Genomic DNA, 27,661 nt, shown 5'->3' with positions numbered 1-27,661 from the left:
GCCGCGTTTGTTTGATGACCTCTTCGCCCTCAGTCATTTTTAGACATAGACATTGTCTCCATGTATACTCTCCCCACCGTGCAATATAATCCTTAATTGATTACTACGGACAAAGTCTGTGTTCAGGTTAAGTACAGCGTACAAAACTTGACCAGATGTTCACACGTACACACATGCACATGCACACACTTGCCCCACTGCTCTTTCTATGAAAAGTACCGTTGCTTGATTGCAACACAAATAAATGGATTTGAACAACCCTATAAACAACCAAGCGTTGCAAAAGCAAAGGACGTTTTTTTTCTTATCATCTCCTATTGCTAAACACATTTTCTAAATTTTCAAATTTTCAATACAAATTTTCATGTTCATTATTTTTAAATGCCCGAGAAATGAATCACCTGATACCTGGATTCTGAAAAACACATCACAATTATCCGTGCCAAGACATTTAGATCCACGTTGCTTAAATTCATACATTTGCAGCATGTGGACGAATACCGCCAAACACCTTTTGAGTCTAGTTGTTTCCCTTGTCGCTATGGTGATACACAACAAAGAGGGGGAAAAAAGACCACCACAAAGGCGGTAACAATAATCATAGCTAACAGTTGTTACATGCTTACCATGGCAACGTATCGTTCATGTATTATCTCATGTCAACCTTGCCATGGCCGTCTAAGGTTGGTATTATTTTTGTTCTGTTTTTGTATATCAGGAAACTGAGGCACAGAGAAATTACCATCTCGCTCAAGGTCACATATTTAGTGAGTATCTAGCCACTACTTCATCCCTGGCAGTTTACAGAACTTGGGCTTTTGATACCAGTCACGACTTACAGTTTTGGGACAGACTGTGGCTTTGGAGTTAAGCACAGGAAGCACTGAGCTCTGGTGATATTCAACTGTTGAGAAATGAGAATTTTCTCAGGGAAATGATAAAGCTGTGATTAAGCGGCACAATTATTAATGGCGATCTCGCAGGTAATTCATGTACCTCTCTCAGATAAAGAACGCTGGATTGATAAATTAACGTGCTTTATTGGAAGAATAGTTGGTTAAATAAACATAATCTACATAGTATTTAATTTTTGCAGTACAACATTGGAACCATGCGGGCAGCAAGGACCATTGGCACCATATTCCTGATTCTAGAATAAACATTTGCTGAATCTACTCCAAAGCCTTACTATAAAGTACACTGACTGCATCCTAAGGTGGGGTCTAGGAGTTATAGGTTTAATCATGCCACTTACTTCTTATTATTGTACAACATTTTTAAGCACCAGTGGGAGAAGCCAGTGCTTTGTTGTGATATGCCATCTAAGAGGTACTCTCATGGAAAGTCATCAACAATGAGGGGAAATGAGAATCCTTTGAAACTTATCTTTTCTAAGTTGGTGAACTGAGAAAGTGGGCAGTCTGCCCACATGTATAGAAAGAGGCCTATAAATGAGTTGAGGATAATTAAGAAACATTTTTTTTAAATCTATGGTTAGTTTTATCCTATACAATGATGATAAATGCAGTCTCATGTATAACAACTGTCTCTTGCACATTACTACCACAGTGATCTGGCATTCCAGAGAAGGGAATTATTCTCAAATAATGAAATTTTCATAACAAACAAATCTTATAAGACCAGGTGTCAATATTTATTTTGTTTCATTGGCAAGTTTTAGAAACCACTGATAAGAAATATTAAAATGCATCTGCACATAGAAGGATATACTTACGAAGGAATCATAGCAATGATTCGATCCAAACCCTTGGACATGAGGAGTATGTACCTTCTGTCTCATAGAAGACACAGCCCTTCAGTGGAATGCAGGTTCTATGAGAGCCGGACATTAGTCTGTACTGTATCTTTGTAGATATTCAGCACCCGTTAAATATGTGACAACTCAAGAAGCGTAAGCAGGGAAATCTGATTGAAACTTCAGGAGGACTCACGGAAACACAACATACTGTCCACACGTAATGCATACAGGCAAAACATAGCTTCTACCATTGTTTCTCTATTCTTGACCTCAGAGTTAGAGCTGGATTATTTGTTGATTAAAATACCAAGGTCAGTATTACTAATTGTTATTGAATATAATGTATTAGTTAAACTGGGTAAAATAAACAAATGCATTTTCCAGTACCCATTACTACAATTGAGTACATACTTTTACAAATTGAGACGGAATGTTTCCCTCTTTCAGGTTATTTTCACATACATGAATTATGAACAGTTCTCGTCTTCCGCCAGATAATTATTTCTAAGTTAAATAGAAAATATACTAGTAAGTGAAATAGATACACACGTCTGATAGATGTGAAAAACATTTTTAATACTCCCAGAAGTCTTTTTTAAATAGTCTCTTTTACCTCATGACAGAATAATTATTCCTTCCCACATAGCTATTACCACCCAGATATTTTTTTTTTCATCCAAGTGATCTTTATCCAGTACCTATTATGTACGAAACACTACTCTGTTGAATAGTAGAAATGCAGAGATAAATCTGGAACAGATTAAGATGAGTTATACTCAAGGAAGACAGTATTTTTCAGATCCCCTACCCTTTCACCACACATCAATCAGTCTGTACCAGCTTGACGTGAAACATCAACCAAGCCCTTGATGATGCACTATGTTCATATATGTTCATGTGATCCTAGGTTCTCTTTATAATCTGAGATGCGTCTTGCTGATTGTGGCATCTCAAATGCCCTGACCGTCATAAAATCATCTTTATACAGGCCTGTTCCAGGTTTAGATATCCCCAGTTCTTTTACAAGAAATAGAGTGGCACAGTGCCAGGCTATCATTGAAACAGGCATGACATACGACAGGCGTCACTTAATGGTGAAGAATGTTGCCGTTCTTGCAGGTCAGTTTGTTTGGGTCTGAGACCTTGCTCCTCCAACTGCTGAGCTGCGCGATTCTATACTTTTCTTCATCTTTAGAATGGGGAGAATAATGGCACCTTTATTTTTGTTTTATTTTTATGAGGATTAAAGCACTCAATGTTAACTATTATTTGGTGTTGCCCTTGAGGATCATTATTTTCAGTAACGTCATCGTTATCATTTACATAACATTGAAAAATGTATAAAACTCTTTACTCGGCCCCCAAAACCCCCCCCCCCCCTTGCCTACAGCTCTAGAGTCCAACGTGAACCACTGCCCCGGGCTGGCGTTCACCAGACTACAACATGAGTGGCACTTTGCACAGCTGTGTAGCCTGATTCTCTGAAAACAACAACAACAACAACAACGAAACCCTACGGGGTCATTGGCATCCTTATTTGTGAAATGAGGTTATGTGATTTGCAAATGTCAAAGAGGTTAAAGGATTTCCACTTAGTCACATAGTCAACAACTTGCAGATCTGGACAGCTCTGCAGCCGTTGTGCTCGGCTCCATTCAGTGCTTATGGCTATTTTGGTACCATCCCAGTCCTTGATGGAGGCCTTGTCACCCTTTAAATATTAAAAATCACCCTCTTCTAGTTAATTTGGCCCACATAAGTTACCTTTCGTTAATCACATAGGACACACTGAGTAGTAGGAGAGTTTGCAGTGGTTTAAAATAGTCGAATACATTTTTTTGCTCTCTGACTTTTCCGTGTGAGTTCTTCAACTGATTATGAAGTGGTCTCATGTGTTGGTATAGCATGCTATTCCTCATCCCCTACTCTGGGAAGAACAACACAGGACAATGGTGTAAGGTTTTGCACCACTGAAGCTGGGCCCACTCAGAAATGGTGGGTCAAACGGGGCTGCTCCTGAGGCCGTGCACTGACTGGGTATCTTCCAGAGGGCGGGACACAGAGCAAGAGCAAGAAGAGACAGGCTTGCAAAGGAGAGCGAGAACTTTTGAACTGGAAGGTGGGAGAAAGAGGTTAGGGAAATGCCCTAAGACAAATAAAAAGGGTGCCTTCTGTGACTATTTATAGGATGCGGGGGTCTCCAGAGCAGGGACCAGGTTATTTAGGAACATCGATCCTGCAAAGCCACAGGGCAAGTTCCTGCGTCTGCCATTTAACCATGTTGTCTTAGGAACATGCATCTCACATGAGTTGTGCCCTATGTCACACGTGATGCAATTCAACATCTCAACAGTAATACAATCCCTTCACCAATTTTCTTGGGCATTTTTTTTTAAAGTCTAAACTATACTCCTCAAATAGGATAGGCGGTCCATGCCTCTTTCAACACACATCAAAATTCCCAGCACACAAGAAATGTGAAACAAACCACTTGCATACTTCTTTGCTCCCGTGGCCTGTCTGAAGTGATTCAAATGATCCGGGAAGGAATCAATGGCAGGTGCAGTATGACCGCCAGCAGAATTTCCAGATGGGTGTTTTGTTGAACTTTACTTTGAGTTTCACTTGTTTGAGGGCTTGAGATCTTCACTCAAATAGAGTGATAACCCCGTAAGTACTAGCGGGAGATAATCCATGGAGGATTCCTAAATTATCTGATTACCCGACAGCTTTATTGGGAAGCATTTTTTTTTTCAACGTTTTTTTTTTTTTTTTTTTAATTTATTTTTGGGACAGAGAGAGACAGAGCATGAATGGGGGAGGGGCAGAGAGAGAGGGAGACACAGAATCGGAAACAGGCTCCAGGCTCCGAGCCATCAGCCCAGAGCCTGACGCGGGGCTCGAACTCACGGACCGCGAGATCGTGACCTGGCTGAAGTCAGACGCTTAACCGACTGCGCCACCCAGGCGCCCCGGGAAGCATTTTTTTAAAACATTTATTTATTTTTGAGAGCCAGAGTATTAGCAGGGGAGGGGCAGAGAAAGAGAGGGAGACACAGAATTCGAAACAGGCTGCAGGCTCCGAGCTGTCAGCACGGAGCCCGACGCGGGGCTCGAACTCACAAACCACGAGATCATGACCTGAGCTGGAGTCGGATGCTTGACGGACTGAGCCACCCAGGCACCCATATTGGGAAGCATTTCAAGGAACAAACATCCCCCTAAAAAATTTTAGGTGAATTAAAGATATATTATATATTTATTATAACACATATTCTGTGGTAAATACACACACACACACACACACACACACACACAGTACAACAGGAGAGTGAATAGAATAGCAGTTCTGCCATTTTAGCAAATTACTTAGTTTCACCTGATAGAATGATTTTGTAATAATCAGGATAATAATGTCTACCTATAAATTATCATCAGGATTAGATAATCTAGTGTGTGGAACACATCTGGCACAAAGAACGTAGTGCATCTGGCACACAGGAGGGTCTTAAAATGTTGATACCTTTTCCCCCCTTTACTTATGATCTACTGATTACACATCCATGATGTATATCTGCTTGGCGATGCAAACATCTTTGCCCTGCAATGTCTGGTTTTTTTTTTTTATTTTTAATGTTTTTAATTTACTTTTGAGAGAGAGAGAGAGAGACAGAGCGTGAGCAGAGGAGGGGCAGAGAGAGAGGGAGACACAGAATGTGAAGCAGCCTCCAGGCTCTGAGCTGTCAGCACAGAGCCCGACACGGGGCTCGAACTTGTGAACTGGGAGTCCATGACGTGAGCCAAAGTTGGCCGCTTAACTGACTGAGCCACCCAGGCGCCCCTGCACTGCAACGTGTTAACCAAAGGAAACATTTTCCCCACCACGGGTATATTTTGGTTATCACTGTAACTTTTACAGCCCTTGAACGTGACAGAGTTAGAGTTAGATCTTTAACTTGATGGTTTTTTACAGGTTGTACAGAATTTTCCTCTTCTTTGGTTTATGTAACTTGCTGCTTTGCTTATGGTATTATGCTTGGAACCCAGAAACAAAGACAAGTCACACCGAATATCTACAGGCAGTGTACTGAGTATTGAGTCTACAGACTACCAGGCCATGCAGTCTAATAATCAGGATTTAGTTGTCACCTACGTAATAAGTCACCAATAAAACCTCTTAGCATGGTCCTTACTAGAATGCTCCCAAAACTCGTATCTACTGAGCAGTGTTCAACTTTTAGTCTGACGTATCCTTTGTAGGCTGACAGTCATCATGTTCTTATCCTGGGTTTATCGCGCTGTCGTGAGAATTATCTAGATGTGAGAGTTCTCATATTTTAAATCAGTATGCATACATATACATACATACGTGCATATATTGTTCTTCTACAGTGAGGAAACTAGGTCATGACGCTAATTAAAAATTGGATCGAGTTAACTTGTAAGATTAATGATATCTGTGAATTCACTTTCTCGTTTCATGAAGCATCACTGTTTATTGTCTCGTCCTACAGTGAGTAATGGTTCTGTGACTTAAAACATCAAAATCATCACATCTTCTTTTGTAGCTTATAGATGCCTTTCTGCTCTTTCACCCGAGAGAGTTTTGGGTGATGTTGTCTGGCAGCATGGGATGAACAAATATTCAGTATTCTGAGCTACTTGGCTGGATACGGATGATGAACTAGAAAAGTAGATTTTACAGTGGGAGAGGGAGGTAACACTAAGAGCCCCACTTTCTAGAGAGAATGTATATATCTCTGTAAGTTTTAGCAAGGCATTTGAATTTTCCTAGTCTGCATCTTCTCACATATCAGGTACAAATAACAATTTTCCCGTCAACTTAACATCTGAGTCGAGGGTCAGATGGACAAGAGATACAAAAGCACTCTGTAAATCAGAATCCATTGTGGTCAAATACTGATTACGTGCCTGATAGGTGCTAGGTCTGGAGCATATCAGGGAAATGTCTAAGAGATTACCAGAGGGACTAGTGCGTGTCCAGCCAAGCTTGTGGCAAAAGGTTGTGGACCCAAAGGAAGATCTTAGGAGAAAGCAGCGAGGGCTAATCAAGATCATGGGGATGCTAACAAGAAAGGACATGCCTTAACACAGATGTAGAGAGAGCCTGTGAAAGAAAACCTAACACACTGAAATTCAACAATCAACCCATGGTTATAAAGTGTCACCTATAGGGCGCCTGGGTGGCTCAGTTGGTTAGACATCTGACTCTTGATCTTGGCTCAGGTCATGATCTCACAGTTCATGAGTTTAATCTCTGTGTCAGGCTCTGCACTGACAGCGAGGAGAATGTAATATAAAAGTAAAAAATTAATTTGTCTTATTATTCCAGCCATGTGTATGATTCCAAAATAAGCAAGGGAATATATAAAGAATACAGTGGTTAAATATAGTGAAATTGTGCATATAAATTGTTTATTTCTTTAAAAAAATTTTTTTAATGTTTATCTATTATTGAGAGACAGAGAGAGACAGAGCGTGAGTAGGGGAGGGGCAGAGAGAGAGGCAGACACAGAATCTGAAGCAGGTTCCAGCCTCTGAACTGTCAGCACAGAGACTGATGCGGGGCTCAAACTCACAAACCGCGAGAACATGACCTGAGCCAAAGTCAGATGCTTAACCGACTAAGCCACCCAGGCGCCCCATAAATTGTTTATTTTCCAATAGTATACGGGGGGGGGGGAGGACAAATGTGAAAATTATGAGGTTTTACCAGTTTATATAATTTTCAGCCTCAACAGACACTGAAAGGTTTTGTAAGTTCGTTTAACATAAATTTACCTGAATATTTAATTTAATGCATTTTTACAAATGTCATTTCACATATCAATACTATGACCAGTGACCCTGAGAAATAATTGAAGCAAAATTTTTCTTTGGGTTTAAAAGAAATCCCAGCAGTAGTTCAAATTATTCACACAAGTTAAAGGTCTTCATGCAAAGTAAAACCCATCAATTTGCATACAGGAAACATGTTTCTTTGGTCTTTACACATAAGGACCAATGACAAGTAAAAACATACTTAAATTTGCTAATCTGCCTAAGCAGATCATTACATGTAAAATAATTTTAGAATAAAAGATAAAAATTTCCAGTAAGCGGTAGATATATAGTATGTGTCATAAAGAAACTTACAAAATTTGAAAGAAATTAGTTGTTTGTACTTGCAGGTAGGATTGTATTTATACAAAATCGGATTGAATCCTGAGATCACGAATTTTATTGTTTCCCTATAGTTTTAATAAACATTTCTAACCTATGTCTTTCATCTGAGTATGCACTGGGGGCGGGGGAAGGTCAATGATTGAATTAAAGTCAGTGTGAGGTTGAGAGAAAAGGCATTAAGCATCGATTACCTCCAACTTGTGGCAAACTCATGACATCTTGCAATCAAGGTTGGTCAACCAGCAACCTGAAGAGTTTGATTTACATGTTCCATAGAATGAAGGAAATATAACTAATGTGTCATTTGAAATATAGGTCAGGTAGACTAGCTGATTGCAAGTACTGACATCCTACACACACACACACACACACACACACACACACACACACACACACTTTATGTAAAATGTGCAAGGGATTGGTAGAAAAGATTTTTTTTTCATTGAACATTATTACACATTAGAAAAGAAGATACACTGAGGAATAGGGGGAATTAACACATATATAAGTCCTTACATTTTTCCAGAACATGGTAGGCTTAGTTTTATAAGTTCATAGTAAACAACAACAAAAACAACAACAACAACAACAACATCTTCAAGTATAGATTCTTGAAGAAATACTGGGTGCCTGGGTGGCTCAGTCAGTTAAGCGTCCGACTTCAGCTCAGGTCATGATCTCACAGTCTGTGAGTTCAAGCCCCGTGTCGGGCTCTGTGCTGACAGCTCAGAGCCTGGAGCCTGCTTCAGATTCTGTGTCTCCCTCTCTCTCTGCCCCTCCCCCATTCATGCTCTGTCTCTCTCTGTCTCAAAAATAAGTAAAAAGATTTAAAAAAAATTTTTTAAGTAGAGATTCTGGAATTAATATTTTTAGCATCTACAGAAAAAACTGTGGGGAGAATTAAAATAACAACAATTTGCACCCATTCCTACTCTATAAAACCATATATTCCTGTTCTATAAAGCCTTGTATTCTCCAAAATCACAAATAAAATATATAGCTTGTAGGGTGTAATAGACTACTGAGCTCTGTATAATAGTAACTATGGATTTAGTAACTATTATACTGTTTTTAATGATGCTCAACATAGAAAACGTATGTGTGGAACAATGCAAGATTTAGGCTTGAAGATGGAGGACAGGAGAACATTTTCTCAAAAGCCATGAATAAATTTTTGAGAAGAAAGAGCTTTAATTGGAGAGATTACAGTATTCTTCAGGATCCCTAGGAACAAAACTAAACATTGATCCCAATTCATTTTTCAAATTTTTAAAATATGAATGTATCTATGTATGTATGTACTCATCTAAGGCTCCATGTCAAACATGGGGCTAAAACTCAACACCCTGCAATTAAGGGTCATGTGCCCTACTGACTGAGCCAGCCAGGCACCCTTATCCCAATTCATTTTTACTCTATCTACATACCTACGGAAAACATACTTTATACATGCTTGCTACCTAGATGGCATATTTATACACGTGAGTTTAATAAAGCAACAGCAATATTTACAAACATTAAAAATACTCCCGCAATTTATAAGCTTAAAACAACTATTACAGCCAGCCTCCCTAACTCCTCCTAGCCTGGAAAGCATCCATTAGCCCCACAGAAAGTTCCAAAGTCCTCTGAACAAGCCTGCACCCTCCTTCATTTCCCTCCCTTCTCCCAGATACCCGACCCCAGTTCCTGGAGGGCTTTCTGTGGCCCCCGAGTCACTAATAACCCCCACTCTTTGATCCTGTAGCCCTCTCTTCACACTGCCATTGGGATTACTTCAGGATGTTCAAAGCTTGCAACATCTAAAAATTAGTCGATCTAGCTTCTTAAAAGGCCAGTGTCGGGGCACCTGGGTGGCTCCGTTGGTTAAGCTTCCGACTTGGGCTCAGGCATGGGCTTAGGTAACGAGCTCACAGTTTGTATGTGGGCCCTGCATGGAGCCCTGAGTTGGGCTCTGTGCTGACAGTGCAAGGAGCCTGCTTTGGATTCTCTGTCTCCCTCTCTCTCTGCCCCTCCCCCTCATGCTCTTTCTCTCTCTCTTTCTCAAAAATAATAAATACACTTAAAAACAAAACAAAATAAAACAAAAAACAGGGATCCTGGGTGGCTCAGTCGGTTGGGTGCCCGACTCTTGATTCCGGCTCAGGTCATGATTTCACGGGTTCATGGGATCGAGCCCCATGTCAGGCTCTGTGCTGACAGTGGGGAAGCTGCTTGGGATTCTCTCTCTCCCTCTGTCTCTGCCCCTCTCTCTTGCATGCATACATGCGCTCGCTCTCTCTCTCTCTCTCTCTCTCTCTGAAAATAAATAAATAAACTATAAAAGAAAAGGCCAGTGTCAAATTGTGATACATTGTTCTTTATATCCATCTCACTAGCTTTCCTGGGTCCCCAAGACAATCTGTATCAATTCCACCTGCCTTAAAACACCTTCATCCAATTTCGTCCAAATAAGTACTAAACCCAGTGAACCTCTGTGAGAGTGCCTTTGTTTGCACCATGGATACTGACCTGAAAGTGAGCTTAAATATTTTGTATTTTCTCATAAAAGGGACTAACAATATTTTAAGTGAAAGATTAAAATGGCTTCTTAGGGGGTGCCTGGGTGGCTCAGTCGGTTAAGCGTCCGACTTCGGCTCAGGTCACCATCTCGCGGTTTGTAAGTTCAAGCCCCGCATCAGGCTCTGTGCTGACAGCTCGGAGCCTGGAGCCTGCTTCGGATTCTGTGCCTCCCTCTCTCTCTCTCTGACCCTCCCCCGTTCATGCTCTGTCTCTCTCTGTCTCAAAAATAAATAAACGTTAAAAAGAAATAAATAAAATGGCTTCTTAGAACACAGAATCAGAAGAGGATTAAGAAAGACCCTATCTTCCTTTTATTTTCTCAAAAGTTCTCCTTTTGCCATGATCAATATGATACAGGCTTTCCAGTTTGCTACAACATTTCCCTCCACTCAGCTGTTAAGAAAAAAATAAGTATAGAAGCTGATAGTAGACATATACATTTAGACTGTCTAGAAAAGAGAATTTAGCTTTAAGATTTGTGTTAGAGTATTGTGTATTTCTTGTTGTTTTGGAATTTTTGATTTTTGTTTATTTTCGTCTGCCTACATAATAATATGTAGTTATGCAGTCTAGACAGCCTGGGCTTGAATCTTGATCCTATGGCTGACAGACAGACTATCCATGGAAAAATCACTTGATCTCTTTGTCCCTCAGTTTCTATTCTATAAGACAGTCATAATAACAATACTTTCCTCAAAGGAAGGAGGTATGTGTATTTAATAATTTAATTATGATGGTTAAATCTGACACTATTGGGAAATGCTTCTTATAATGGTGTCTGATATATAATAGGTACTACATGTGTGTTTTAAAAATAAAAAAATATACTATTATATATTTATTCTAGACAACTAAAAAATAGACCCATTTCTTACATTATGTTATTTGTTTGCATTGCAAGACAAAAAAAGAAAACCCTTAGAATCAATTTGGAATATAAATGAATATAAAGATTTAAGCTGGAAAATCACATGGAATTCTATGGATTAAAGTTACTGCTTTACTTGGGAACACAGGCAAAAGTAAAAAGAAAGGAGGAAGAAGGAAAAGATAAATTGACCAAGAGGGGAAAAAAGAGAAGCAGGAAGGAAGAATGACAGAAGGCGGGAAGAAGTTGGAAAGAAGAAGGAAAAAAGGAAAAGATAATTCTGAAAAGTTGATACAATAATCAAAATACCCAAGGTGACATAACTTTCATGGTAGAAAAAGCTTCATAAGAAACTAATATACAACCTGAAGACAAGCCAGTTATTATGAATATGAAGATGCAAGTTCAAATTATCTCACCTACTTTACCTACCCATTAAGTTTTCAATACTTAGACTATCCTAAAACATTTCATATTAAGTGTCCGCAGTTAAAAGGAGGAAAGAAAATGAGAGTGTGCTAATGTTTTTTTTTTAATGATGCCTGAATTAAATCAGATATTTTCATAAACACTTTATGCAAAGTTTGCTTTCTCTAGAAATATATATACTTAAAACTGAATAAGCATGAATTTGTAACTTCCTAATATAAATTATTCTAATTGAGCCTAAGATGTCCTATTGAGTGTTACGGAATTATCCCTTCCTAAATTGTATATGCAAATTGTCAACATCAAATAATTTAGCTATTTCTAAGCTGCATTCAAAATAAAAGTAATTATTTTCATTTATTTATTTTTTAAATGTTTATTTATTGATTTTTGAGAGAGAGAGAGAGAGAGAGAGAGAGAGAGAGAGAGACAGAGCATACAAACAGGGCAGGGGCAGAGAGAGAGGAAGACAGAATCCCAAGCAGGCTCTGGGCTGTGAGCACAGACCCAAAGAGGGACTGGAACTCACTCACAGCTGTGAGATCATGACCTGAGCTTAAACCAAGAGTTGGATGCTTAGCCAACTGAGCCATCCAGATGCTCCTGTTTTATTTATGTATCTTTATATCTGAATACTCATTAGTTTCGCTTTAAAATGTTACATTTGAAAATTAGAAACATCACAATGAAGATTAAAAACATGTACACAAAATTACGATTTAAAGTATTTCTATACCCAAATATCCAAATGTCCAACCGCAGAAATTCTAGGGGCAACTTGTTGTATTTTCTGCCACATTTGTCAATAGGCATTAACTTTGACAATCGCACATAAATTATTAAATTATGTGAAAAACATAACGTGGTTATATATACATTGCTTTATGGTATACATCTTATATTTATCAATAATAATGTTTTCCTAAAAATATTACAGAACATGGCAGAATATTATAGTCCACAGTATTACAGAAAATATTATAGAGCGTCAGGAACAAATTTATGTCCAGAAAGTCGTCCACAGAAGACAAAGAATGTTACTAATACAGCACGGCTGATGTAGCTCATGCACTAAATCTCACTTCGAGCTTCCTGGTGTCCAAGAGACACAGCAAAGAAGGAGCGTTACGCACTGTCCATTATAAAAGGAAGCACGTGTGTTGATACAGACAGCAACTGGTTTATGTTACTAAATTCCTAACAGTGAATGCAATTAGGACAGGATCTTCAACGCTCTTAAGGCTCATTACATAAGAACTTTTGCAAAAGCCAATGGCCTAATAAATTGTACGCAGTGAAAATGTGGTGTGGAGAGGTTTACTTATATCATAACCACAGCTAGCATTTATTGAACTCTCCCTAGGTGGGCACACGAAACACTTCACATACATCGGCCTGGTTAAACCCCACACAACCAAAAAACCAGATACGGCTTGCCATATATTTGCATTCCACTGTATGTATTCAGTACCTCTTTTGTTCTAGGCGCTGAGGATTCGTAAGGAAATAAAACAGCAACAAGCCTTACCCATCATTTTGGGTAAAGGACCTGAGGCTTTACGGTGCGTCAAGCCACAGAGCGAGGTCCCTGGTGGAGCCACAGGGTGTGCCCAGGTAGCCTGAATTCACTCACAGCAAGCCAGAGGAGTTTCAGATATGTAAATACATATTAGAATTGTTTATAAAGCCTCTTCAAGTGTCCAAGTATTTGAGTTCTCTCTGACCAAACGGGAGGGTATGTTGCCAGTAACAGAAAAAAGAGAAAGTGGGGAAAGGGCCAATTGGGAGTAATAATCACCCCAAAGTCAACAATATTAATTAATTAATCAATCAATCCTAAATTTACTTGTTTTCTCAAATCTGTTTGGAGTACCTACTCTGTGCTACGCACTGTCATAGACCTTAGAGATCTGTAGGTTAACGAGATACGACACTTGGCTTTCCAGACTCACTGTCTTGCTCGCTGTAGGGTTGGTGAGAAAATGGAAATGTTCAACAAAGAAAGCACAATGGGGGCACCTGGGTGGCTCAGTCGGCTAAGCGTCCGACTTCGGCTCAGGTCACGATCTCACTGTCCGTGGGTTCGAGCCCCGCGTCGAGCTCTGTGCTGACGGCTCAGAGCCTGGAGCCTGTTTCAGATTCTGTGTCTCCCTCTCTCTGTCCCTCCCCCGTTCATGCTCTAGTCTCTCTCTGTCTCAAAAATAAATAAACGTTAAAAAAAAAAAATTAAAAAAAAAAAAAAAAAAAGAAAGCACAATGATGTCCATGTGTTCTGGAGTCAGAGGCGTGAAAAGAAAGGATCTATCCAGCCCGGGGGACAGAACAAGGAGACAGTCCTGAACATCTTAGAAGGAGTCGGTAGTCAGAATATCAAGTATCAAAAAATCAGGATGTATATACGTGAAGGGGAATTTACTTTTAGAAAGTGAAGGAGAAAAGGAAGCAAATCAATCTTATTAGATAAGCACAGAGAACATCCAAAGGGACATGCAGACAAACAAAACTGGATTGAGGGCCAAAGAGGAGGCACTTAACAAATTTTTGTTAAAAAAAAAAAATGACCGAGGTGGTATCCTGGATTGGATCCTGGAATAGAAAATAGGAATTCATGCACAAACTGGCAAAATTTAAGTGAAGTTAAATGGTAATGTTAATGGTAATGTACAAAGGTCAAGCAGCCTCCATGGGGGACACTTTACAAACATTAAGGACACATTTTGAGCAAAGTCGGATACCTTTTGGATCTCCTACAGTGTCTGATTTCATTGTAGTACGTAACAGACACATACCAGTAACCTTTTTCTATGAAAACCTACTTTTATCTATTTAATAAAGGAAACAGAAAGTTTCTATTTCATTTTTGGTGTAGCTGTTATATATAGAACATAAATACTTCTTTTATATATTTTAAATTTACCATTCTATGTGATACATTATGATTGAACTTTAGTTAAAGCCGAAATGGGCGATGTAATGTGAAAACTTTACAGATAAGCGATTTTGAAAACAGAATGGATGGCGTACAAATTGCTGGAAATAACACAAACCAGAAGAATTCAATGAAAGGCAATAAAGGGTTCTGAGATGAAAAGTTATAAAATATCAAAACCAATGAGGGTCATTTGAATATCAAAAAGACAATGCATGAATCTATGATTCTGAACTAATGTAAGAAGAAAAAAAAATACTCTCCTAAAATTTACATCATTTAATGGAAAAAAATTAAGGAGTAAATCAACCAGGAAGGATTTTGATAAGAAAAAAAATTGCTGAGCAACAGGCAGTAACCAAAACCATAATGATAGTTTTAAGTGGAAAATTGCATTTGTTGCTTTAATACATTCAGATTATAAAAATAAAATAAAGCCCAATGACAAAATTCTGGTACGGAGCACCTGGGTGGCTCAGTCAGTTGAGCATCCGGCTTCGGCTCAGGTCGTGGTCTCACGGTTTGTGGGTTCGAGCCCCGCATCAGGCTCTGTGCTGACAGCTCAGAGCCTGGAGCCTGCTTTGGATTCTGTGTCTCCCTCTCTCTCTGCTCCTACCCTGTTCATGCTCTGTCTCTCTCTCTCTCTCTCTCTCTCCTTCAAAAATAAACAAAAACATTTAAAACAAATTCTGGTACTATCAGTACAGGAACGGGATGATATGAAAACAAATGATCCCAGCGTAAACCTGAGGTTGCAATCTTACGTGTTGAAATGTGTGTTATCAATAGGTGATTAATGTGTTGTCGTTTTTTAAGTCTCCAGTATTACAGCACGCTACACCTGCTTGCAAAGTACTAAAACCATGGCTTTTACTCTTAGGAAATGCATCATCTCTTTGAGTGGCAACATCGGTAATGCCAGTTGTTTCCAAAGGGAGGCATAATCAGAGCTCTCAACCCACGTGTCCTTTGGGATAGGACTTCACCATCCCCCACCCCCACCCCCTCCACCAACGAAGGCAGGAGCCTCCCCTCCTCCCTTAGTCTATGTTGGTCTGGTGATTTGCTGTGGCCAAGAAAATGCAGCAGCTGCAGACGCGGTACTGATTGCCTTCCACGCCTGAGGGTTAGGAAATCTTACATCCTCCACTCTCACCCTCTTGGAGCTCTGGCTTTGTTGATCGATAACATGACCATCTCTGTAGAACATCCCAAAGAATCGACAAGACATCCAAAACCAAAACCAAAACCAAACGACAACAACAACAAAATAAAAACCCCACCCCACCCCCACCAAATACTTCCTGGAGTTAGCAGACTCATTTTTGACATGTGTGCAAGAATAAAAGAGAAGGAAAAGCAATGAGGGTTGTTTCCATTAAGAGGTTTGCGGGAGAAGGTTTGATGACTGGGCTTTGGGGTGGTTAAGTATAACCGAGAAGGGAGAGAGAATCTCCGTGTGGGCACACAATGTGCGGGTCAGGAACTCCACATGGAAATAGGAATACCATGTTTATATAAAGGTAACGCCATTTGGACGAAATGGAGGGAGAAATATAGGGCTAAATTATGGCTTATACTTATTTTCACTCTGCATCAGGCACTGTCCTAAAGGTTGTATGTGAATTATTTACCTTATTCATCGCAAAAAATTATATGGACATCTGAGTTATTAGAATCATACTCTACAGATGGGGAAATTGAAGCTTAGAGAGCTAGGAGCTTAGAGATACCACGTGCTTTATAACTAATGTAGCCCCAAATTCTAACCCCAAATTATGGTTGAGACTTTACCAAAGGTCTAGGAGAGGTTACAGTTTTAGTTTTTTGTTTTGTTTTTGTTTTTGCTTGTTATGGGGTGGTCTCTGTATGAGTGTATGTGACACACACAAGGAAAGAGATACAGAGAGACAGACATATCATGGGGAGGGATACTTAGCTTAGAGGAGAGTATGACAGCAAGGACAGGGACGCCAAGTAGCCCTCCCATTTGTTTCATTTCTCTGTGAATCTAAGTATCTGCCCCTTGACATCACTGGAGGGGTCTCAGAAAATCCTAACACCACTAAGAACAGCTTCCATTAAAAGAGCAGACAAATATCCTCATTTTCTAGAGAATGAGAAGAATCATCAGTTCATTTAAATCTTTAAGGTTTTTGAAGAAAAACTACTTACTCCTAAGGACCTCAGTGGAGGCAAGGGTTGGAAGTTTGGTATCTCTTAATTAACTTGTTCTGGTCAAGCATTCAAGGAGTAGGCTGGCACCATGAAAGTTGGCTGTTTGTGAATTAGGAGAGCTGGGTGTTTAGAATCAACCACTGTTGGAGTGCTGGGGTGGAGAATTTCCAATTGGTTAATAATAAAGGAATAGGGTTGCCTTCTCTCAAAAGCCCATGCCCTGAGAGAGGCCTCATCTTAGTGACAGCCCAATGGAGTGGGCAAGGCGAGCCCTCAGTGGTTGCCAGGGCAGGAAAAGGAGCTAGGGCTGTGGTACGATGGACAGCCTCCTTCTGACCTAAGGCGGGAAGTATTGAGGTCCTTGCCTAAAGGGGAGTGATGGGATGAAGATGGACTTCTGGAACTTTCCATTAGTAAGATAAGACACTTGAGAGTGTAGTCCACTAAGACGATAAAACTGTAACGAGGCACTTACATTCACATCCCAAGTGGAGCAGATTTATCTGTTTTACATGAAATAAAGCCATGAAAGTATATTCCTTAATCATAATGTGTCTTTAAGTCTGTATGAGTAGGGCAGGAGATTTAAATATTTTCTTTGACAGAATTCAACACCTAGAAATGTGAGAGTTTTGTTTTGTCCTTTGTGTTCCAATTCTAGGAATGCCAAAGGCCTTATTTTTCATTGATATAGAGCCACTGTCCATAACATCGACTGGTATGAGTTGGGGGCAAGAGAGTCAGTATATCCAGAAGTCAGCATTTAGTTTTTCTGCGGGCTACTGTTTCTTCCTTTCTTGTTTAAAAACTGTTTATTTATTTATTTTGAGAGAGAATGAGGATACAGGGGAAGGGCAGAGAGAGAGAGGGAGAGAGAGAATCCAAAGCAAGCTCCATGTTGCCAGCACAGAGCCCGACACAGGGCTCAAACCCACGAACCATGAGATCATGATCTGAGCCAAAACCAAGAGCCAGACGCTTAATTGACTGAGCCACCCAGGCACCCCTGCAGTCTACTCTTTCCACGACTGATAGGCATAGAAGGAGATTTTTCCACGAATTGTCTTATTGAAGATGTGAAAAACACTGGGCAGCATGGAACTACTTCTCTGTCTCTAGTCCATGTGACCTACAGACAAGTAGCAGGTCTGTAATGTCCGTCCCGTTGGAAGGAATGATATGGTAGCATCTGGTTCTTCCTAAAATGTTACATACCTCTTTTAAACAGACAAAACCTACTCTGAACAAATACACCCACTAAAGCATAGAAGGTGTGCCTTTACATCTATTCCTTCAAAGGGCATGTTGCAGACTGAATTGCCTTTGAAGAACACATGAACATATGTTCCTTTTAAAATGTTTATTTACTTATTTTGAGAGAGAGAGAGCAGGGGAGGGGCAGAGATAGAGGGAGAGAGAGAATTCCAAGCAGACTTCATGCTCAGTGTGTGGTCTGACCTGGGGCTTGAACCCATGACCATGAAATCAAGAGTCAGATGCTTAGCTGACTGAGCCACCCAGGTGGCCCTATATGCTATTTTAAAGTCCACAAAACTTAATTGTTCTCCAGGAGGTTTGAAAGACAAGAACTACTAAAAAGCTACGCTCATTCTCTTCTTGTCCTTGAGAGCTGTCTCAGAAAAAGAATATGCAAAAGCAGTTATGTTGCAAAGTTGCTTTGCAACATATTGTAATTCTGGTATTAGTATTTAAAAGAAAAGGCTGAAATGATTTCTAATATAGAACATTGATTTTTCTTAAACTCTTTTAAGTATCCATTTCTACGGTGGGAGGAGATAGCCTGACTTTTGCATCTGTCCCCAGTGTTTACACTTGCAGGGTGATCCATATAAATGACACTGATGCTCTGGAAGCGGTCTTTGGTTATCTACAGCTGGGTTCAAAACCAAAATCACCAAAAATTTGTTATGCTTTAAAGCACATTTTCCATAGAAGATGCTAATATACTCTTAAAAGCACAAATTAAACCCTAAGAAAACACAGATTTGTTTTTGGCACGTGATTGATTATAATGATTAATATTATAACTGAATTATATTGGATAAATGTACTTCTTAGAATCTTCCCTTCCCTAAACATTATTTAATCCATGATCTGCAGTAAGAAGGATTAAGACTAAGTGAACAAGTCTGAATTTTAACAAGTTTTGTTTTAGGTCTGTGTAAAATCTAAAAGCAGACTGCTATGTTAAAGTGACAGGAACATGCTTCTGGAAAATAGGGGTTACCAAAGATATTGGTACTACTCTCTCTTCTTCAATATGCCTTTACTTGGCCTCAGTAACTCAATTTGAAGACTTTGAGGACAAAGCCATTATGCTATTATTGTGGTGGGGACAAAAGTTTTCTTATAGCTTTTGGCATAACTTTTTTTCACTATAGGCATCATTAATCTTTATACTTATTACCTTTTTTCTGTATCTTTCAAAATATGCCCCCAAGACAATGAGAAAGAATGAAATGTGGCCTTTTGTAGCAACCTGGATGGAACTGGAGAGTGTTATGCTAACTGAAGTAAGTCACACAGAGAAAGACAGATACCATGTTTTCAAACTTATGTGGATCCTGAGAAACTTAACAGAAAACCATGGGGGAGGAGAAGGAAAAAAAAAGTTAGAGAGGGAGGGAGCCACACCATAAGAGACTCTTAAAAACTGAGAATAAACTGAGGGTTGATGGGGGTGGGAGGGAGGGTAAGAGTGGGTGATGGGCACTGAGGAAGGCACCTGTTGGGATGAGCACTGGGTGTTGTATGGAAACCAATTTGACAATAAATTTCATATTAAAAAAATAAAATAAAATACAGAGGCAGGAAAAAAATATGCCCCCAAGAAAGTGCCATCATATAAATTTACTTGATATTTATAGAATACCCAGCCACAGAAAAATACATTTTTTTAAGTACTCATGGAGCATTCATCATGACAGAGCATATTTGTCTAACTTTAACAAATTTAAAATAATTAAAACCAGACACTGTAAGCTCTCCAATAATAATAAAAAATTTAAACCAAGAAATCAATCACAAAAATATACCTGAAAACTTCCATTATTTTTGAAAATGAAAAAGACCCCCACAGATTTATGGTTAAACCACGGACTAAAAAGCATATCATAAGGAAATTATAATTATAAACCAATAATTTAAAATAGTCAAATACTCAGAAAAGAAATGGAACCAAAATCTTCTTCTTTGTAATTATTGGCATAATGATAAACTACTAGCCAGGCAGATCAGAGGGAGAGAGAAAGAGAAAGAGAAAGAGAAAGGGAGAAGAGGGAGAGAGAGAGAGAGAGAGAGAGAACAAATTATTAATATCAGAAATGAAACAGGAAAGATCATGAAGATCCTATTGCCATTAAAAAGATAATAGAGGAATATTATTTACAAAGTTATGTCATTAAATTCAACAACTTAGTTGAAATTGGCACACACACAATGATATAAACTATTAAAACTCACTTAGGAAGAAATAGCCTAAAACGTCCTATATCTAACAAAGAAATGGAATTTACAATTAAAAATTCTTTCAAAGAAGTATATTTTAGTCCCAAATTGCATCACTGGTGAATTTTTTAAACATTGATGAAAGAAATAAGACCACTTCTATACAAATCTTGAAAAGAGAAAAGGAAGAAAATGTTTACAATTCATTTTAGGAGGTTAATACTACCCTGTAGTAAAACTGGTTAATAAATTATATAGATAGATAGACAGATATAGATATAAAACCTACACACCAATATACTTTGTGAATATGGCATACAATACTTACAAATATCAACAAGTCCTACCCAGCAATATATGAAAAAAGTAGCATATAAGATATCATATATGATGATCATAAGTGGAGTTTATTCCAGGAATAGAGTTGTCAAGAGTTGATTAAAGAATCAATCAATGTGATCCACTCTATCAACAAACTGAGAAGAGAAAGTCTGTGATCATCTCAATACACATAGAAAAATCATTGACAAAATTCAACGTTTACTCATAATAAAAATTTCTAGCAAATAGAAGTAAGAGGGAACATTCTCAACCTGATAAATATCATAGTATCTATACAAAAAGCCTACAACTAATAGTATACTTAGTAGCAAGGACTGAGTGCTTTTCCCCTAAGAATGGGAATAAAGCAAGGATGTCTGTTCATACCATACTCACCTAGAGGTCCTAATCAGTACAATAAAACAAACAAGAATGAATGAATGAGTGAATGAATGAATACAGATCAGAAAGGAAAAAGGAAAAGTGTCTTTACTTGCATTAGACATAGTAGTCTAAGCAAAAAAATCCCAAATAATTTTCAGGAAAGCTACTATAACTAATAAGTGTGTTTTGCAAGGTCACAGGATACAAAAATCATTTTAATCCTTTATATTAAGTGAACAGCTAGGAACTGAAATAAAACAATTTTATTTTTTTTCATGTCTATTTTTTTGAGAGAAAATGGAGGCACAGAGAGAGAAAGAGAGAAAGAATCCCAAGCAGCCTCCACACTTTCATCACAGAGCCCAACACAGGGCTCAATCTCACAAACCACAAGTTCATGACCTGAGCTGCAATCAAGAGGCAGACGCTTATTCAACTGAGTCACCCAGGTGCCCCAGAAGTAAATTTCTTACAAAAAAAGAAGCGTTTAAAATAGCAACAAAAAATGAGAGAGCTAGCAAAATATATGCAACACATGCTTAAAAAACACAAAACATTCAAGAGATGAATAAAAAATGCCTAACCAAATGGCACGGTATAACAAGGTCATGGATTAGAAGACCCAACGTTGTTTTAATGCCAAGTATTTTTCAAACTGAAGTATATATTCAATGCAATCTCAAAAATAATTCCGGCATAGTTTTTGGTAGAATTTGGCAGACTGATTCTAAACTTTATAAGAAAAAGCAAAGGACCTAGAATGGGTAGAACAACTCTGAGAAAGAGAAACAAAGGAGGATTCACATTACCTGATTTCTGTACTTAATAGAAATTAAGCAATTAAGACTATGTGGAAGGGTATAAATATATATCAGTGGAATAAAATAAAAAATCTTGATATAGACTCACAAACATATGGTCCACTTATTGAAAAGCAATTTGAAGGAGAAAAGATGATATTGTCAACAAACTGCTCTTTAAACAACTAACTTATCTATATGCAAAAATCAAACAAAAACAAATTAAGGACCTTAACCAATTTGGAAGATATCATAGTATCTAAATGTAAAATATAGAACTTCTCAAAGAAAACGCAGGAGAAAACCTTGGTGACATAGATTTAGGCAAAGATTTCTTATATAAAACATAAAAAACACGAACCATTAAAAATATTGACAGGCAAAAATTAAAACTGATGCTCTCTGAAAGATGTTGTTAAGAGATTTAAAAAAAGAAAAGAAAAAAGCTTGGAAAAAGTTTTTGCAAAATGCTATATATGTACTAATGACTGATACCCAAAATAGAAAGAATCTTCAGAACTCAATAATAAGAAAACAAATCATCCAATTTAAAAATGGACATACGATTTGAACAGGCACTTCACCAAACAGAGATGAGGCTGGCAAATAAGCACATGAAAAAATGTTCATTGTTAACTATGAGGTAATTGTGAACTAAAACCACAGTAAAGGGTGTCTGGGTGGCTCAGTCGGTTAAGTGTCCAACTTCAGCTCAGGTCATGATCTTGTAGTTCGTGGGTTCGAGCCCCGCGTTGGACTCTGTGCTGACGGCTCGGAGCCCGGAGCCCGCTTCCGATTCTGTGTCTCCCTCTCTCTCTGTGCCTCCCCACTCACCTTCTGTCTCTCTCTCTCTCTCCCACTCTCAAAAATATCAACATTTAAAAAAATTAAAAAACCAAAAAACCAGAAACCACTACGCACCGATTAAAATGAACAGGTTTATATCTGACAATACCACGTGCTAACAGGGATGCAGAACGAAAACTCTATTTTTCTGATGGAATTTTTTCTGTTCCAAAATGGTGGAACCAGGGCTTGGCGGTCTCTTACAAAGTTGAACACACCCGAACATACACTTACCAGACAACCCAGACATTCTACTTCTAGCTGGCATCCAACAGAAATGAAGACGTATGTCCACACAAGAACCTCCACAGGGAAGCTTACGACACCTTTATTCAACATTGACAAATCCGAGAAAAAACTCAAATGCCTACCGCCTAGTGAACGAATAAGCAAACTGTGGTACAGTGTAAAGAAACAAAGTACAGATACATGCTACACAACTATGAATCTCGAAAGCATTATGCTAAGTGAAAGAAGCACAAATTTATAGGACATTCCAGAGAAGGGCCAAAACCATAGAGACAGAAAAAAACAAAAAAAATCAGTGGTGTTCCCAGGAGCTAAGGATTGGGGGAAGGAGCTTTTGGGGGCAAAGGAACCTAAATGTGATTCTGGTGCTAGTTACATGACTATTCATCTTTGCCAAAATTCATAGAACCGTGTATCTGAAAGGGTGAATTTGAATGCACTGAAGTATGTCTTAATGAACCTGACTTACCTATCCTATATAATTGAATTATAATTAAATTAACTTCAGTATGGGTTGAGGCAGGGTTTTCTGTAGACATGTGAGATAAAATGGTAAAGAATTAAATACACGATTTTCAGGCAGAAATCACAGAAGGAGCTTGTGTCTGGGGGAGAAACCTTTCTGGAAACCCACAGCCCACTTATGAAACCTGCTAATAAACACAGGTCACAAGGGATGTAAGTAGAGTGACAGCTCAGTGCCTCTGGAAAAAACGCCAACCTCAGAACTGGGTTGAACATCAGAAAGCAGATCAGAGCTGCTGGATCTTTCTTCAGTCCAAAACTCAAAACTGGACGTGTTCCGGTAGGTTCCACCCTCTACTTCCTATCCTTATCTCTGCATCTCAACCACTTAATCACAATCCTTCCACCTTCCAGCCTCACTTCCTGTTCACAACATCACTCCTCATGAGGATCGCGAGACGACTGGGGCCATGAAACACGAGAAAAAGCTGAGGGCAAGAGGACCGTGGGCCTATAAAAGAAAGAATGAGTGAAGCTAACGATTCCTGTCTCCCAATAATTGCAAGTCTGTCAGTAAAAGATAAAATGCCTTTATTATATGAAGCTCCCAACCCATAATGTGGATTCGTGGGCTCAAGTTACAAGGAAGCTGAAATTAGTTCAATATAAAGAAAATGTCTTTAACCATCAGAAGCAAAGAACGGCTACCCTATGTTGAGACAGTGCCATCCACATTATCTCTTTTAATCTTCTAAGCCTTTGAAACACTTTTACAGATAATATGAAATACTTAAGTTCATACAGCAAACCAACAGCATAGTGACGATTTCATACAGCAAACCAACAGCATAGTGACGATTTGAACCAAATTCTTTCTTTCCTCTGCCATCTTCTCTCCCAGTGCATACCAGTGATCGTTGACCCCACTCAAGCCTATTGGGAACCACTCGGCTGGCACGTTTTCTAAGAGGTTCCACCGCGGAGGAGCTAGGTACGATCTCCATTTCTTTCCAGTTTATTCCTCTTACATATCTGCCTTCATCACCTTGCCTCACCAGAGTTATGTTCAGGTGAAAGAGAAGACTTTTTAGTCAATAACAGCATAATTGCACCCTTGCCAGTGAGTGGAGTTTGCCAAGGGCGTAATCGGCTCTCGCACGCAGATGCTGCTCTTGGCCCTGACATTTGAGGCTGGCAAGTTGCCTGTCACCTTTCCGCACGGTGCCAATGTCTGCGTGAAAGGAGGCACTTTCCCCTACTCCAATCTTGCACAGAACCCCAAAGGCTTATTTAGAGCACTGGTGGATATTTATAAGAAAAATTCAGGATCCTGAAAAGGGCTGATAAGAAAGCCTTCATGTTCGTTTCCCCTTTGTGGTCTCGTTTGTTTGTTTTTTTTTCTCCAGGTTATTAAAATATGTTGAATACATTTGATTCCTTTGCTAGTTACTTTCCATGTGTTGTATATTCCTTCGCCTACTTTTTATATTTGATATTTTTAGAGGAGTGGCTTAGGAGTCAGAAAATTGTCAACTTTTCAGGAACTGTAGACATCAGACCGTCCAGTCTAGCATCTCCAATGCGAATCCCTTCTAATTTTTCCATGCCATTTGGTTTTTCTTGAACACCTCACGAAGTGAGAGAGAAGATCATTCCGCCGTGAACTCTAGCTGCGAAAGGATTATGTTTAATAATTTTATCGCATTTGATCCCATGCATTTTATCTCTAAACAACTTCTACTATTTACTGGTCTCTGGAGCAACACGTTCTCAGCCTGCTTTTCAAAGGGCAGTTCTTCAAATATTTGGAGGTGTGATACCATCCATGAGCATTTCAGTTGGTTCTCTCCATCTATCTTGCCTGGGCCTCTGTTTCTAAGCCACTTTCAAACCTGTCTTATGCAGTTTGTAATCAACCCCACACCCATCCTTCCATAATCTCCCCGATATACTTTCCCTGGATCCCTGAAAATCAGAAAATTAACACTTCCGAGACTCCGTTGCCAGGCGGATTTGGACGGGTTTGGAGGTCAAGCTGAAGGCCAGTGAAGAAAGAAGGCATTGGCTTTCTCGCAGCAGATGCCGGAAACACCAGCAGAGTCTCCTGCCGCATCACCTCCTGTAGCAGCAGGGAAGGTGGCTGCTGCTCAAGACAGCAGCCAAGTTTGGGGTTCTGGGCTCCAGCCCCAAAGCTGCAGCAACTTCTTGATCCCCGAGTAATACCATCTCTCCATGTTCCCCATATCACATCTCTCTCTGCCTATCGCATCCAGCGACATTCGTTTTCCTGACTTGTACTCGGATTGTGGACCCTTATACCACCGGTCACGTTCTACACTGTGGTACAGTTTTCGGCGTTCACCCCCTGACCTCACCACTAGCTCAGTCACCAGGATGACACTTAGCACTTGACTCCTAAGTGTCAGGTATGCAAATCTGTTATCATTTGGAATCGCATCTCCCCTTAGCTTCCTCTTCACACTACACACCCCCAGTTTACTCGTTGTTCCTCATGAAGCATTGTTTCTAAATATCTCATCTTTCTGATCCCCTCCCGCCTATCGTTCCTTCCTATTTCATTGGCTCTTAAAATGTCACAGGCAGAAACGAACCAACCATTCCAGATATGGTCTAATAACAATTCAAAATGAAAAGAGCAAACACATATTGCTTTATCTGAACACTCTGCCCATCAATGCACACTTTCATTGTAGTTTTTTTTGCAGAAATCACATGGCACACAAAACTCATATTAAAATTCTGTTCGGGGGCACCTGGGTGGCTTGGGTCGGTTAAATGTCTGACTCTTAATTTCAGCTCAGGTCATGATCTCACAATTCCTGAAATCGAGCCCCACGTCAGGTTCCATGCTGACAGTGCAGAGCCTGCTTGGAATTCTCTCTCCCCGCCTCTCTCTCTCTGCCCCTTCCCTGCTCATGTTCTCTGTTTCTGCGCTCTCTTCCTCTCTCTCAAAATAAATAAATAAACTTAAAAAAAATTCTGTTCAAACTCCAACACCATAAGTCAGCTTGGAGTCTCAAACTTGTAAATTTAATAAGCTACCTTTCTATGCCTTCATTCAAGATACTGATTTCATGTTAAAAAGGACAATCCCATACAGCACCAAGTAAAGTTGCTGAACCTACCTTCTTCCCTAACCATGACTTAGAAGGAGTTAGAAGTCTCTGCATTACTCTCAAATTCATTAGTCCCCTATGCTAAGTGGTGTTCTCAATCTCTCACTAGGCAAGAGCTAGAAATTCCAAGTTTATTTTAAATATAATTTATTGTTCATTTTCAGATGTATAAGTGCTTGAATTCGTATTTCATAGGTTAAATTTTTAAGGGTTTAGCACTGTTGGATTTTCCAAATACTGAATTCATTTTGTCAAAAAAGAAAAAAACATAGGTGCCACATTTGTTTTGCTGTTGTTTTCAGTAAAACTCAAATTCCTAGATATTTTGCACTCTCAAAGGGTTTTCTGGCAAAGCCTTACATTTAAAAATGGACTCTTTGACAATAAAAATTATTGGATGGACATATGGTTCATGGAAATGCATGCTGAAGCGCTTGTAAAAATGCACTGTGCTTTTGATTTACATTTCCCTGATGATTGGTGATGTTGACATCTTTTTATGTACCTGCTGGCCATTTGAATATATTTTGAGAAAAAATGTCTATTGAGGTCCATTGCCCACTTTTTATTTGGAAAATTTGTGTTTTTGCTATTGAGTGGTAGTAGGTTCCTTATATATTTCGGGATATTAGCTCCTTATCAGAAATGTAGTTTGCAGATACTTTCTCCCATTTGGCAGTTTGCGTTTTCATTTTATTAATCATTTCTTTTACTGTGCAAACACTTTTTAACTTAATATAATCCCACTTGTTTACTTTTGCTTTTGTTGCTGGTGCTTTGGGCGTCTTATCCATAAGATTGTTGTCTTATATGTGGAATCTAAAAACAAAACAAAACACAAGCTCATAGAAACCCCGAGCAGATTGGCAGTTGCCAGCAATAGGGGGGTGGGGGGAAGGGGAAATGAGTAAAGGAAGTCAAAAGGTAAAGCTTCCAAATAAATGATGAATAAGTTTTGGGGATATGATAGACAGCATGATGATTATAGCTAATTATACTGTATTATATATTTGAAAGTTAATAACAGACTAGATTTTATTTTTTTAAGATTTATTTTTATTTATTTTGAGAGACAGAGGC

The sequence above is a fragment of the Panthera leo genome, chromosome A2 (assembly GCF_018350215.1).
Source record: "Panthera leo isolate Ple1 chromosome A2, P.leo_Ple1_pat1.1, whole genome shotgun sequence".
Classification (NCBI taxonomy): domain Eukaryota; kingdom Metazoa; phylum Chordata; class Mammalia; order Carnivora; family Felidae; genus Panthera; species Panthera leo.
Note: the sequence above shows the minus strand (reverse complement) of the source record.